The sequence below is a fragment of the Lycorma delicatula genome, chromosome 9, assembly GCF_047948215.1.
Source record: "Lycorma delicatula isolate Av1 chromosome 9, ASM4794821v1, whole genome shotgun sequence".
NCBI lineage: Eukaryota > Metazoa > Arthropoda > Insecta > Hemiptera > Fulgoridae > Lycorma > Lycorma delicatula.
The window spans coordinates 125,665,869-125,680,992 of record NC_134463.1 but is presented as its reverse complement, the minus strand read 5'-3'; the positions used below and the strand labels follow the sequence as shown (position 1 = coordinate 125,680,992).

Genomic DNA, 15,124 nt, shown 5'->3' with positions numbered 1-15,124 from the left:
TAACATGCTTCATAAAAGCAAGGATAGCTTTGTACTCTTTTACGTCATCTTTGTAAACAATGTTGCATCTGAGTATAAAATGAATAAGATTAGGAGGCTTTGTTCGTAGCATGAAGCTTCATCTCATTGTATTTTCTTTGTTGGGTATTGTTGTACAAAATGTTTATCTACCATAAAGTGTTAATTGATATCTTTTCATCAAAGCTATTTACCTCCCTATATTTCGTTAATAACTTTTTTGCAGTATAAATCAAAATATCTCGATCCAGATATAAATCCAACATGTTATGTGGACTATAAATAGTAAATAAAAATATCATCTTGAATAGAATAATTAAGAATTCTTACAACAACTAGGTTGACATTTTTAATTAAAAAAAAAGATAAAGAAGAAAATGGCTTATTTGTTTAAATGTTATCAGTTCCTCATCAGTCTTGGCAAGATGTACAAACAAATATTCTTGCTGCCCTGTTTCATGCATGTTTTCTTTTTTATATATTTTCATATAAAAGATTTATAGCGTTTAAAAAAAATACCGACTAGGAATATGAACCAAGAATTTCACTCTTTTAAATTCACCAATTTGTGAGGTTATGTTTGTATTCATAATAAATGTGATCACCTCAAAAGTACCTCTTTTTATGTATAATTATATATATATATATTTCTTAAAAATTAAACTTTTTTCTTATACCGAGATAAACACAGTGATGCATGCAATCGGTAAATTACAACTTCATAAGTAATACTACATAATTTCAAATAAAACTAACATTACAGAAAACTCACCGGGTTGGTCTAGCGGTGAACATATCTTCCCGAATAAGTTGATTTAGAAATCTAGAGTTCCAGCGGTCAAGTCGTAGTAAAGTCGGTTATTTTTCCACGGATTTGAATACTAGATCGCGGATAACGGTGTTCTTTGGTGGTAGGGTTTCGATTAACCACACATCCCAGAAACGGTCGAACTGAGACTGTACAAGATTACACTTCGCTTAAACTCACACGTATCATCCTCTGAAGTAATACCTAAACAGGAATAAGAAAGAACATTACAGAAAAAAATGAATGTTTTTCCTTCGTTAAATTTTATTGCTTTCCGTAAATAAAATCATTTATTTTCAAGGTTATGTATATTTAATTATGAAAATGTGACTATCCGATACAAAAATAAAACAAAAAGGCATTTCTTCGATGAATTTTATTAGTTATCGTATGAAATTACTGAATTCAAAAAAAAAATTTACGTTTTAAAAAGTAAAGTACAGAAATGATAATTTAGATTCGCTTACTTCAACGCAACACCTTATCGATTGGAATGTCATTTCATATTCAGTCATCGACATCAAATGTTACGTTAAAATCTTATCGGTCGCCTGAGCTTTATTAGTCTGTCATTTTTAATAGAGATTAGTAAGAATTAAATGTTTTCAAACGGCTGAAAAAAATGATATCCTAACTCGGTCTGTATTTCAGGTTGACATTAATTTTAATATAATTTTTACAAATAAAACGGATAGGATAACTAATCGATCGTGTTATCGGTTGAAATATCTTTGCTTAATCATTTATAAAAGATGTTTGAGTCGTTTTAGTCGTTATGATTCTTTCAATTTTTGAATGCGATAATTACTGTTAACACTGTATTAAGATTCTGTATGCAGCCCTCCCTAGTCTTAACTAATCATTCTGCTGTCACATCTCTTGAGCTTACAATCTGTTGAACTCAATGTCAAGGTTTCACTTTAGAAAAATACCACTGAAATACATGTGGATCTCAAATTAATCGAATCTTCTTTCAACATAGAATTCTGTTATTCAGAAAACTTGTTTCTGACATTATTCTTTTATTTATCTCTCTTTTCATTCTGTCTGATATCAGGACCGATTAGATCTGTTTCATTCTCAATATCTTAGGTTCTACTTAAGCAAGGATAAAGTTTTTTATTTAGTTTTATTTTCACCTTTATTTTTGCAGGTAAGTTTAGATTTAAGATTTTTGACAAGTAGGCTAGCTTCGAGTTCTTTTATTTATCTCTCTTTCCATTCCGTCTAATATACCAGGACTAATTACATCTGTTACATCTTAAATGCCTTAGGTTTAATGGAAGTAAGGATATCGTTTTTTATTTAGATTTATCTTCACCTTTTTTTACCATAAGGTTGCAGTTAAGATTTTTTACAAGTAGGTTAGCTTTGAGATTTGTAAACTATACTTTCCACCGGTAAATAACTTTTTTCTATACAATTTTATCACACTGTCTATAAAACTTATGAAAAGATATACGAATTATGTAGAGCAATATTTTTTCACTAAATAACCTATTTAAAATGACTCTGAGATTACATTCGAAATTCTGAAATAGTTTCAACAAAAAAAAATTTAATCAAAGAATTAAAGTTTTTAGCCAAACTACTAATAACTGTAAATTTAGAGGAAATGAATGACGGTTTTGCAAATTAAACCTTCATCCCTTCTATCACCGACATTGGTATTAAGGGAATAATCGTCTTTATCATCCTTCCTGGATGCCATTACCTTTTATCAGCCGATCAAATTTACATTTCTTTATTGAAGTTATAATTGTTGTAATATACAAGTATGTATAATTTCTTCCTCTCCATATTTAATCTGGACTCGGGTATGTTTCTTAGTAAAAGTTACATTTGTCTGCTTGACCGGTCTTTCATACTTATTCAGTGCACAATGGATTACAAATATTATAACCGCTACAATTCATGTTTTTAATGTTCAATGGACTCTTACAGCATTATTCTACAGTCAATTGTGTTAGTTTTTTTTTATTAATTTTATCAGCGCGATAGATGAGGTGAAATTTAAGTGTAAGAACATCATTACTGACTTCTTATTAAAAATTAATCTGTATTAACCGATAGAAAATAAGGCTGGAACTTGCAGTTTATAGAGGCATTGGCAAGACCCCAATTCATATTTCACAGCAAATGGAAACCGATGAATTTCGAGTGCGCATGCAAAAAAATGTGTAAACAAAAAAGAATCCCAATATTATTGTCCATCGTGTCCTTCGCAACCGGCTCTTAATTTAATTCCTTGTTTTGATGAAATCTACCTTAAGTACATTTAGGCTGGTTTACATTTAGTTTCAATTTTTTATTGTTATTATTTCCATTTTAATATTTTATGATATTTACTACTGTTTATGTTATTCCTTTGAACTGTTTTTCAGTACTGTAATGTTTACGATTGTATTTGATAAAATATTAACATTTTCTTTGATTTTTATAATAAAATTAATAATTATCAATTCTGATATTTGTGTTTTTATTTTACGTCTCGCTCGGTATAACAATTTACTTTGTTTAGTATACAAAGTTCATAATATAACGCTTCTATTACTGTAGATTGTACAGTATGAATAAAACTAATGAAAGTATAACACGATAATTATTTTGTTGTTTGTTGGTGAACGCGTCTTCCCAAATCAGCTGATTTGGAATTCAAGAGTTCCAGCGGTCAAGTCCTAGTAAAACCGGTTATTTTTGTATGGATTTGTACTAGATCGTGGATACCGATGTTCTTTAGCGGTTGGGTTTCAATTAACCAAAAATAAAATATGAGTTTTTCAAAAGGAAAACAAAAATATCGATTTTTCATAAGTTTCACTTAAAATTGTCTAAATAATTCTAAATTGAAGTCTATTTATTGTAACTGAGATACTAATAGTTGGAATATACTTACATGGAATATTTTTGATTTAAAAAAAAAGTATTTTTGAGAATTGTTACTGTTTTCAGTAGCGATTGACACTTTATGTCTGGTTGTAAAAAATGAGAAAATCTAAAAATCTGATTTTTTCCTTTAGATAAAAAAAGTAGTACCCGAGTTAATTTAAAAAACCAATAAAAAACAGTTATTTACTGAAGATAAAAATTGAAAATGTTAAATTTAAAATATCAGCTGGTTTGATAGAGCTGAGTTTTAAAAAATTCACATATTTCCACCGTAGATAGTTTGAGAATAAATAACGTAAAAATCTAAAACACTTGTTTCTGCAAAAAAAAATTATAATAATCGTACCAAAAAATTAGATATCCGGAATTAATATTTATATTTCTAAGATTACTAAAGGCATATTCAATAGAAGCTCTGGTTAAAATATTGAAAGAATTTGTCAATAACACTAAAGCATTATAAAATAAACATATTCAAAAGTTAAAATTTAAGGTTGAATTTCCAAACCCATTCAACTAAAAATGACAGAAGACAAGATGACAGTCTCTCACATCGTTCAATTTCGCTCTGGAAAAATCGATTGAAGAATAGAATATGAAAATACAAATACTTGTAAAAAAAAAATACAAAAGTAAACATCTAAATGTTTACATTTTACCATCAGTTGATGATGGTAACTTTGGAAAAAACTTTAGACGGGAGAATGAAATTTCAATAAACAGAAAAAAGTGCAAACAAAATCAAGCTATACATTTAATATAATGGATTCAAATAATAAACGTAGATGCAAATCGTGAAAATTTCAGAAGAATCAAAAAGTTGAAACGCTTAGGTAAAATCATTACTTTAAATATATTAGAAAAAAAAGAAATAATCTCCAGAACACAAAAAATGAAAAGTGGCTTTCATCTTAAAGAAACATAAAATAAAAAATTCCAATTAAAAAACAAGAACACTATAAAACCATGGTTTTCCAGACATTTTGTATAGTACAGAAGGCATACAGAACTTCTAGGAAAATCTAGTAATTGTCGAAAACATTATTTTAAGAAAACTCAAAGATATTGAGATGATATTTATAAATTAAACAAATTTTGACAAGTCATGGAATTAAAAAAAGAACTAAAATTTTACGGTCACTTGAATGGAACGGATGAAACTAAATTAATAAAACAAATATGTAACTTTTTTTTGAAAAAAGGAAAATCAAATAAGCAAGTTCTCGATGAGGATAGATTGAAATTCTCGACTGAAGAACTCGAATTATTAAATATTTCCAAAGAAATAATTTTTGATGAATTCTTTCAGAAAACTAGTGGATTGAATCTACATTTCCAAAGAAACAGAAAACGAAACAATTTGGAAAAGAAAGAACTCTGGACTACGCCTGGTGATCCTTTGAAGGTGTAATTGCAAACAAAACGAAATAAAAATAACAGGATACGTTATAACATTTGAAATGTAGTCTAGCTTATCAAAACAAAACTGAATCAATCTGTTATAACACTCTTGGCTATTGATTCTGCAAATTATTTTATTTATTAGTTCACATCTTTTTGCATTGACAATTGGATTCACACATTTATACACTGAACTTCCCTAACTGAACGACTGTAATTACCAAATTTATCAGGAATGGCAAAAAAAAGGTCTTTGGCAGATTTACTTTATAATTTCATCCTGCTTAAGAAGCCAAATAAAATAACTTGATCAAAAAATCAACAATTTTTCTCAAGAATTCCTAAGACTTTAACTTTTTAAAAACTATAAAACTTTTCTTAATTATAACTTTTTTTTAAACTACAACAAAAGTGGCTTCTTCAAAACAAACAATATACTACATTTAAGAATTCATTCAGAGTTGTATCTTACTGGGACAATGTTTTATCTGAAAAAGCGTCTTCATGAAAATAATTTCATTTAAAAACATTTCATTACAATGAAATGCAAGTTTACATTGAAAAGTATTTTTTTTTAAAATAATTATTGCCTTTACATAGTCATTTTTAATATAGTTATTTTGAAGATACTTAATGCTACATATTAACACAAATTAAGTAAAAGAACCACCTATGATCTCACCCATTCATGTTCCGTTTACTTCTGCTGGATTATATAATTCTATGATACAAGCATCATGAAGTGTTATTTATAAATATCATATTCGCTCAAAAAAGTGAAATTAACACGCTAAAGTACATTAGTTTTGCCTGAAGTCTTATACTGTTCGAAAGCCCTATGGAATTTCTTAGGAAAAAATAATAAAGTTGTAAATATAAAATATGTAAATGCAGCACGTAACTAACACTTTTTGGCAGTAAAATAAGATATGCAATTCATAAAGAAAAACAACCGCAAGTTTACAAATTGAATTACAATGTTACAAATTAACATTCAAGATTTTGTACCCGATTAAAAAACAATTAGTTTAACATTCATTCTCAAAGCGGTTGATAATGCTCCCTTGTGAGCGCTGGAGGCATTCATGGGGCCCAAGAAGATTGGGGTTGTTCAGACGGTGAATGAAGGCAATGACTGATTAAAAAAAAAGGAAAAAATTATGTTTTCCTGATCTTTCAAACTAAAATTAAATACCTACTACATACAAAAAAAATTTCAATTGAAAGCTTTGTTTTAATTATTGTATTGTTATATTGAATGCGCTATCATTATTGTTGTTATATAACTGTATAGATACAATTGTAATTTTTTTGAAAGCAATTTTAATAAAAATACTTCTAAATATGATTAAATGTGCATTATAATTGCTCTCATTTAAAATCTAAGTTTCAACTCAGAAGTAGGATATGCAACGCTCAAAAACATTAATTGTTTTTAAAAGTTACTGTTTTTAAGAGCGCATCTTAAAAACAGTAATTGCAATTATTTTTTAGGATTGGTTAAGTTTAAAAATTTTGGGGCGCTAGAAAAGTTTTGATTCTAATGTGAGCAGTGGGCAAAAAAGTTTTGAGAATCAAAGATTTAAAAGAATGTTATTACATATAAAAGAAGAATCGTGAATATTCTCATTGTATAATTAGGCTGGCCAGTGGTTTGACTGAGGTTTGTTAAGCCATTCATCATTCGGCCATTACCATTTTACTTTATAATTTTCAATTTCCAGGATCTTACTCTGCACAATGTTGGGGAATCATCAAACTGTAAGGAGTTGCAGCAGGGTTATCATCTTACCCAAGCCTCCCTCCCACCGTAGAGTTAGTTATTATTTAGTAATGGAAAGAATGATCTACCGTAAAAAATATGAGAAGATATTGAGATCGCATTGAGATCAAAAGATTAGTAGAATTTTTGGAAGCATTCAAATGACATAACTTGAGCTTATAATCACAAATATAAATAAATTTTGAATGGTTTTGTAAAAGGGAAAAGTTAAAATTTGTTTTAAAACGATTAAAACAAAATTGGAGAAAAACTGACACTCTTTAATCTGTTCCATTTTTTCTTCCTTTAAAAATCTGAATTCTAGTTTTAATTCTCCGAATATGTTTTTTTACATTTAATTTTAATTAATGAGTATATAAGGATTAAAGTTTGACCGGTTTCAGATTAACGAAACTCTTTCTTCCAAAATTCCTTATGCAGCTAATTATTATCAGCTATTATTATTATTCCAAGAAAGAGCCAATAATTAGCTACACATGTCTTGGAAGAAAAATTACATTAATCTGAAACTCAATTATTAATGACTTTAGTTTTATGTCATTTTTTGTCGTGCTGTTCAACGAATTAATGCGCTATGCATTTCACAATAGCATTATTGCAAATTTGAGTTTATAAGCAAAAACTTTTGAGGCTTACATTTAAATCATTTGTGCGAGGAAGTAAATATTCATGCGTTTCTTTAAATACAAGTATTAAACACCTTAAGCACACAATTAGAAATAGATAGCTAGGATGGGTAAATCATTAGACACTTCTTATTTGGCGGCAATATCCAGTATGCTTTAATAATATTAAAAATAATTAACATGAAAATTAGAACAAGCACGAATAATAAAACGCAACTTTGTTTACAAGCATTAAAAATAATATTAAAACGGTAAAAAAGTTTCAGACAAAAGATACACCAAAAAGTTAGGTCTAAGTTAACTATAAACATAAAGCCTTAAGAGTTACTTTTATCTAGTTACTTTTAAGTTTTATATTATTTACATAACACAATTAGAATCAATACAACTGTAAATAATTAAATAATGTAAAACGGGTTCAAAAATTCACATTCATATTATGTACAATTAAGAAAATTAACTATATGTCATTCTTCCTTTTAGAAATGGACTACGGCACAAAATAGTATTTCATTATCTGCAAAAACCAATCGGTAGACCTACCAAAAATTATTTCTCTTAGTAAGCATTCAAGCAAGATTATTTTATGTAACAAATTAATCTACATCGTTAAATTGAGTAATAGTTGTTAACGGCACGGTTAGAAAGGACGCTGATAGTGTACAACAATGTCATGTTGCTTACACGATGTACGAAACAAACTTAATCAGCCAACATTTTTGGTGCATTTTTTAAAGTTTACGTGGGAAACAAGTCAAGAGAAAGTGTTATAACACTTTTTGTTTCGAAAGAAATTTCGATTATTAAAAAACTAAGCCCGATAGAAAAAATTCATTAACATATAAGAAATTAGCATAAAAAATACTATAAGAAATTACCATTTTATTTTACAAACAAAAGATTAAATTTTGTTGGCCGGTGTAAAACTTGTTTTTAATTTAGAACTGATAAGTTAATTATTAAATACATTGCATTGTGCACTACCGATACCATCCTATTTATAAGTGTATTATATCAGTGTAAATGTGTATTTTATTATTAAGTCAAAATGTATTTTGTTTTGCTTTCCTTTCAGATATATTTGCATGCCCCATTTAAAGTTATCAAAAACGTAGACCCTATCCGTCTTTAGTAACTAATCAGAAAAAAACAACAGGATCATTTTGTTTTAATAAAGAACATAAGAAATATTAATGAATACATAAGGGGGTTATATAAAAGGATTATTTCTAAATTTATCTCATCAAGCCGACTACCGTATTTCACAGTACAGCTCAGCCCGCCTAAAATACAAATACACACACGAACACGCAAACACACATTTAGTATGGATTTAATTCAAAAATTATATTTAGAGATCACAAAGTAACATATAATTATAATTTTTCGTGTCTCATTTCATTTCTGTAATCAATTTTGTCACCTCGGTAACGCAGTAGAGAAACAGACTGATATAGTGAAAGATACGGATTTGATTCTCGACTTGACACCGGATCACAATTTTAGCCGGTTTAGTCGGGTTTCACTACTGAAAATAAGAGTAAACTGAAGATCTCAGATTCAGTTCTCGGTTTAGAATTAGTATTTTTCTCAATAATTATATTTACGTATAACGCGTAAGAGAAAACAAAAAAAAACTAAATAAATAAATAAAATAAGCCGTTGAAAGCAAATTTAAAGTTACATATTATTTTTAAGTTAATTATTTTGTTAGAACGTCACTAAAAATCACATCCTATAAAATTTCAGACTTTTTATCTTCTATCGCATATACTTTCTATTACGATTCTTTTAAGTTTACGTAAGTAAATGTAATGTAATACTTGAGAGCATATAAACTAGTCACCTAGCCGGTCGCCGAGGTGGAGTAATAATATCTTTCCTCTTATCCGAAAGGTCCCGGGTTCGTATCCCGGTCAGGCTTGAAATTTTAATTCGCTTCAAAATTTCAATACCGTACTTCCACACAACCTCCAACCTAATACGGCGAATATTTAATAATAATAAATTATCGAATTAAAATAGAATTATCGTTTCCGCGAGAAACAAGTCAGGTTTTGTACTCGTCGAGAGTTAAAGCGTCGTATAATTTCCAGTTCTTTTCGTTATAATTTCTTAACCGTCCTATGTTCAAAAAAAATTGGAATTTTTTTTAAAGAAGATCAAATTTTTGTATTAAATTTATATTTGATTTTTAGGGTTCGGTTACAGCTCGGGCATCACTCCATATCTGTAATACTTGTATGAGTTTTACGCGTTAAAAAAAAAATTATCGTAAATTGAAGATTCGATATATATAGAGATATTTAATGCACGGATAATCGTTTAAAAAAAATAAATAAATTTAGACTCTATTTGATTCCCACAGAATATAAATTTCATCTATATATAAGTTCATTAAAAAATATAGATGTAATGAAAGTCTGCGAGTTTGATTTTCGCTTTTAAAAATTTTATTTAGGTATCACCTATTAAAAAAGACTGAAAAATTTAAAGTCGCGATTTTGATTCTCGGTTTCAGCACAAAATCACATACTTGTTATAATAAATATTAAATAAGTTAAAAAATAGACTTAATCTTCCCTCAGAACAGTTTTATTTTATTTAACAGTTTCATTCAAAAATATTATGCATTATAATAAAAATAAAATCGAGATATGCTGAAATGGTCTCAGGTTCGATTCCCGGCTTGGATCATAAGTACCTCAATTCGTAATGTATATCCGAGTATCGGTAATAAAAAAAAAAGCTTAAGTTGAAGATCCTGGGTTCGATCTCATAACATAATCGGATTTCAAAACATGATTTTATTTGTAATATTTATAAAATAATCCGTTTAGAATCAATCTGGGTAATTTTTCGTAAAATGCCTGCCATCAAAAATAATTATTAAGCAGAAGAAATATGGTAATATGATAAAGGTCAAGGTTAATGAGGCATTTGTCTGTTGATAATTATGTTTGTAATAAAATTATAAATTTGTAATAATTATAAATGAAATTTAACCAAACTTAACCTACACTCGCTAACTTGACTAGCGAGCGAAGCGAGCGTAGATTAAGTTTGTTAATTATATTTATAATTTTTTTAATTTATTCTCTTATTTCAATATATTGAAATAAATTATATCGCATAAAAAAGTATTTTTTACGTATTTATCTTGTAAGTACGCGTATTTATTCGTTAATTATTATTTTTGTTAAAATGTACTTTACACAAACGGGTGTTCCGCACAGCGCTAGTAGTTTAACCTTGATCAAGGACTGGTCTGGCGGCGATTGGAGAGGGTGACTCACATAGCAAAGTAAATTGTAGACAGCGCGTCGGCAAGCAGTTCTGTCGATGTACGATGATTTATAAAGTTATCCGACATGAATTAAACGAACATTTATAATCGGTTTTTTTAAATTTATTTTACTCGCAATGACAACATCCAGAATATCCGCATTTTTTTTTCTTTTCCTCCGGGCCAACCGTTATGTATAGCTTCACAGAATGAGATGAAATAGCAATTTTATAGCGTGTGAAAATATCACGCCTGACCGGGATTCGAACACGCGACCTCTGGATGAAAGGCCGAGACGCTATCACTCGCACCACGCGAGTTAACCGCTCACTATCACGCGCATTTTTTTTAAATTGCTTTTTTTCACGTTATGAATTCTGATAATAATGTCAATCGTAACCCGAAATCGAACCCAAAACGTTTTATCCGACAGTACTATCTTCTCGCAATTATTATTTTCATACTGTTTACTATAATAAAATTAATATTAACCCGTAATTTAACAATCTGTTTTATTTTATACGTATATTACAATAATTGAAGCTAAATGTATTATAAAATTACATCAGAGGTTACATACTAATGAAACGTGTAAATAGATTAATTTTTTTTTTACCTTCGGGTCCACAGTTAAGTTATCGCTTCAAAGGATGAGATGAACAATTTGTAGCGCGTGTGAAAATGCCATGCCTGACCGGGTTCTAACCTGGGACCTCCGGATGAAAGGCCGAGACGCTACCACTCGCGCCACGGAGGCCGACAAATAGATTAGGTTGCATAATATTAACCTAAAATACAGAAACATCTTGTATTGCAGATCAAAATTACAAAATAACTTTACGAATAAATTCAAAAAATAGTAATTTAAATTTTTACTGAGGGCGGTAATATATATAATGAAGGTTAAGAGGACACGATGTAACGATATTTTTTATATAAAAATCTACGATAATCGATTTAAAAAAATCGTCAAAGACGTTTGTAAAATTCTGTCATATTGGAAACCACATACTGTATTCATTCCATGAAAGTGGATTAATTTTTACCCCCTTATAAATCTCTGATTCCGTAATTTTTTGGTTGTGTGTATCAACTGCACGATAAAATTAATTTTTCAGCCGTTTTTTTAACATTGTCACGAGTAGTTACACACAAGTGAAGAAAAAAGTAATATAACCTCACTACATTAAAACTAAAAAGATTATTTGTAATCTAATTAATTTTTGATATAAGCTTAACTATAACTAATCAATTTAAAATAACACAATAAGAATTAAATACATTTACGAACATAGTTTTTCATATAAGTAAGTTTACCTATCTTGTGTAGGTTAGGTAGACAAAACGATTTAAGTAAATTAGAAATCGCGAAACATATGATTTGGTTATCACGAAACATATGAGGTTATCAGACTAAACCGATTACAGGATTTCTTCTAAAGATGTATATTTTGAAAATATTTTTATTTAATGTTGTTAGTTATTTATATTTGTAACTTTATTTATTAAATTTTCTATTGTAAAAAAAAATCATGTTACAAATAATTATACACGTTAAGTAAAACCGATAAAAAAAACAACGGTCTCTCATTTTGCCAACTTAAATTTAAATAAAGAGATCTGTATTTAAAATAGTACCTAATTGTATAAAGAAGTAAATAATTAAAACTATTAACTGATTGTAATTAAGACATTAATTAATATATATTATTTAGTTTCATTTACAAATATTATTTATTTAAAAGTTATAAACGTATTTTTTAAAAATAATCTAATAAACAAAAACAGATGACCGCGGATGATTATTACCAGACTCAAATCTTTTGTAGAACCCACAAACCTGTTAAAACATGTGCATTTAACGTCGTGTAACTGAACGGAAAAAACCGTCGTTTAATATTAGCTTAAAAAGTTATTTTCCTGGATTTAAGGTAAAATTAGGGTAAACTTATTGAAAAGCAGCATATTTATGCGAGGAATAATAGTTGTTAAGTATTTAAATTCATTATATAAATTAATATTCAATTTTGACTGGTTACTGATTTATTATAAAGCCACGTGCTTTAGACTTTGTAATGTTAAAAAATTGATTTTTATAAAATAGATAAATCATTTAAATTGTATTTAATATAATATTTATTGCTATGACATTTATATGTTAATGTGATTTTTTTCTTTTTTTAAATTAGATAGATTTTTTTTAATAAAAAATTGTTTTAAGGCTGTAGTCTTTTGTCCATGCTTTCATGGCAACATTTTGGTTTTTTATAAATTGCAAATTCTAATAATTTTTTATTTGTTCAATTACTGCTGTTTGCTCTACATACCGTGATTTATATTTTTAAAAATAAAATGAATTCCTACAATTTAAAAAAAAGATGATGCAATCAGTTGAAATTTGCTACAGCCTAAATTAGGTGAAGATTAAGCAATGCAGTTTATTGAAAAATAGTTCTACAATCTATTAATTTATTGGTAAAATGTTTATCAATTTATTAATTAAATTATTTATAATAAAAAATGTGTACGCCAAAGATTGTTACATGTACTACAAAAAAGGTATATGCAGAAAGATTAATTATTATTAAATAATTAATAGAAAAGTGCATATTAGGGATTATGGCATATACTGAAAAAAAAGGTATATGCAGAAAGATTAATTATTGTTTAAATAATTAATAGAAAAGTGCATGCATTAGGGATTATGACGTATACTGAAAAAAAGGTGTATGCAGAAAGATTAATTATTGTTTAAATAATTAATAGAAAAGTGCATGCATTAGGGATTATGACATATACTGAAAACAAAGGTATATGCAGAAAAATTAATTATTGTTTAAATAATTAATAGAAAAGTGCATGCATTAGGGATTATGACATATACTGAAAAAAAGTGTATGCAGAAAGATTAATTATTGTTTAAATAATTAATAGAAAAAAGTGCATGCATTAGGCATTATGACATATACTGAAAACAAAGGTATATGCAGAAAGATTAATTATTATTAAATAATTAATAGAAAAGTGCATATTAGGGATTATGGCATATACTGAAAAAAAAGGTATATGCAGAAAGATTAATTATTGTTTAAATAATTAATAGAAAAGTGCATGCATTAGGGATTATGACGTATACTGAAAAAAAGGTGTATGCAGAAATATTAATTATTGTTTAAATAATTAATAGAAAAGTGCATGCATTAGGGATTATGACATATACTGAAAACAAAGGTATATGCAGAAAGATTAATTATTGTTTAAATAATTAATAGAAAAGTGCATATTAGGGATTATGGCATATACTGAAAACAAAGGTATATGCAGAAAGATTAATTATTGTTTAAATAATTAATAGAAAAGTGCATGCAGCATTAGGGATTATGACATATACTGAAAAAAAGGTGTATGCAGAAAGATTAATTATTGTTTAAATAATTAATAGAAAAGTGCATGCATTAGGGATTATGACATATACTGAAAAAAAGGTGTATGCAGAAAGATTAATTATTGTTTAAATAATTAATAGAAAAGTGCATGCATTAGGGATTATGACATATACTGAAAAAAAGGTATATGCAGAAAAATTAATTATTGTTTAAATAATTAATAGAAAAGTGCATGCATTAGGGATTATGACATATACTGAAAAAAAGGTGTATGCAGAAAGATTAATTATTGTTTAAATAATTAATAGAAAAAAGTGCATGCATTAGGCATTATGACATATACTGAAAACAAAGGTATATGCAGAAAGATTAATTATTGTTTAAATAATTAATAGAAAAGTGCATGCATTAGGCATTGACATATACTGAAAAAAAGGTGTATGCAAAAAAATTAATTATTGTTGAAATAATTAATAAAAAAAAAAATGCACCAAGGATTATTGCATATACTGACTATTTCAGTTGAGGTAATTCCAGTTTACATAGACAGCTTTCATATCAAGGCTGTTGTGAATAAACTGCTGTTTTAAATTTTAATTTGCATCTATAGCTTAAGAAATTTTTGGGGTAATGGCTAGTTCATTTCCTCAAGAAACAAAAAAAAGAAAAAATGTAATTATTCAATGAATTTAATCAAAAATGCATCGGTTTAAAATTAAAACCAGTTATTACTGGAATTTTTTAAGTAACTGTTTAATTAAAATTTTTAAATTAGATAATGTTTATTAGAATGATGGAACGAGACCAGTAGAATATTATGCTATAAGTTGGCAGTAATATTATGCTTTCATTAGTTCTGAGATACTTGTAGATCCTAGATAACAAAATGAATTCAGTTGTTATTAGCAGTAATATTACATTTATTTA

At 27.7% G+C, this 15,124-nt stretch overlaps 1 protein-coding gene across 10 annotated transcripts in view; it reads right to left on the bottom strand.

The window, feature by feature from the left end:
* The window catches only part of LOC142330041 (uncharacterized), an 80,161-nt gene that overhangs the window by 20,979 nt on the left and 44,058 nt on the right, over window positions 1-15,124 (bottom strand). For 4 of the 10 annotated variants that reach the window (XM_075375061.1, XM_075375053.1, XM_075375056.1 and 1 more), the window contains 2 exons: window positions 11,428-11,599; window positions 791-1,030 (listed from right to left, as the gene is read on the bottom strand). The exons of 1 other annotated variant lie outside the window; for it this stretch is intronic. The gene's annotated coding sequence lies outside the window, so the exon portion shown is untranslated. Of the gene's footprint in view, window positions 1-790; window positions 1,031-1,293; window positions 1,373-11,427; window positions 11,600-12,128; window positions 12,203-15,124 lie in introns of those variants that run through there. 5 more of the 10 variants (XM_075375054.1, XM_075375055.1, XM_075375058.1 and 2 more) reach the window with 3 other exon arrangements.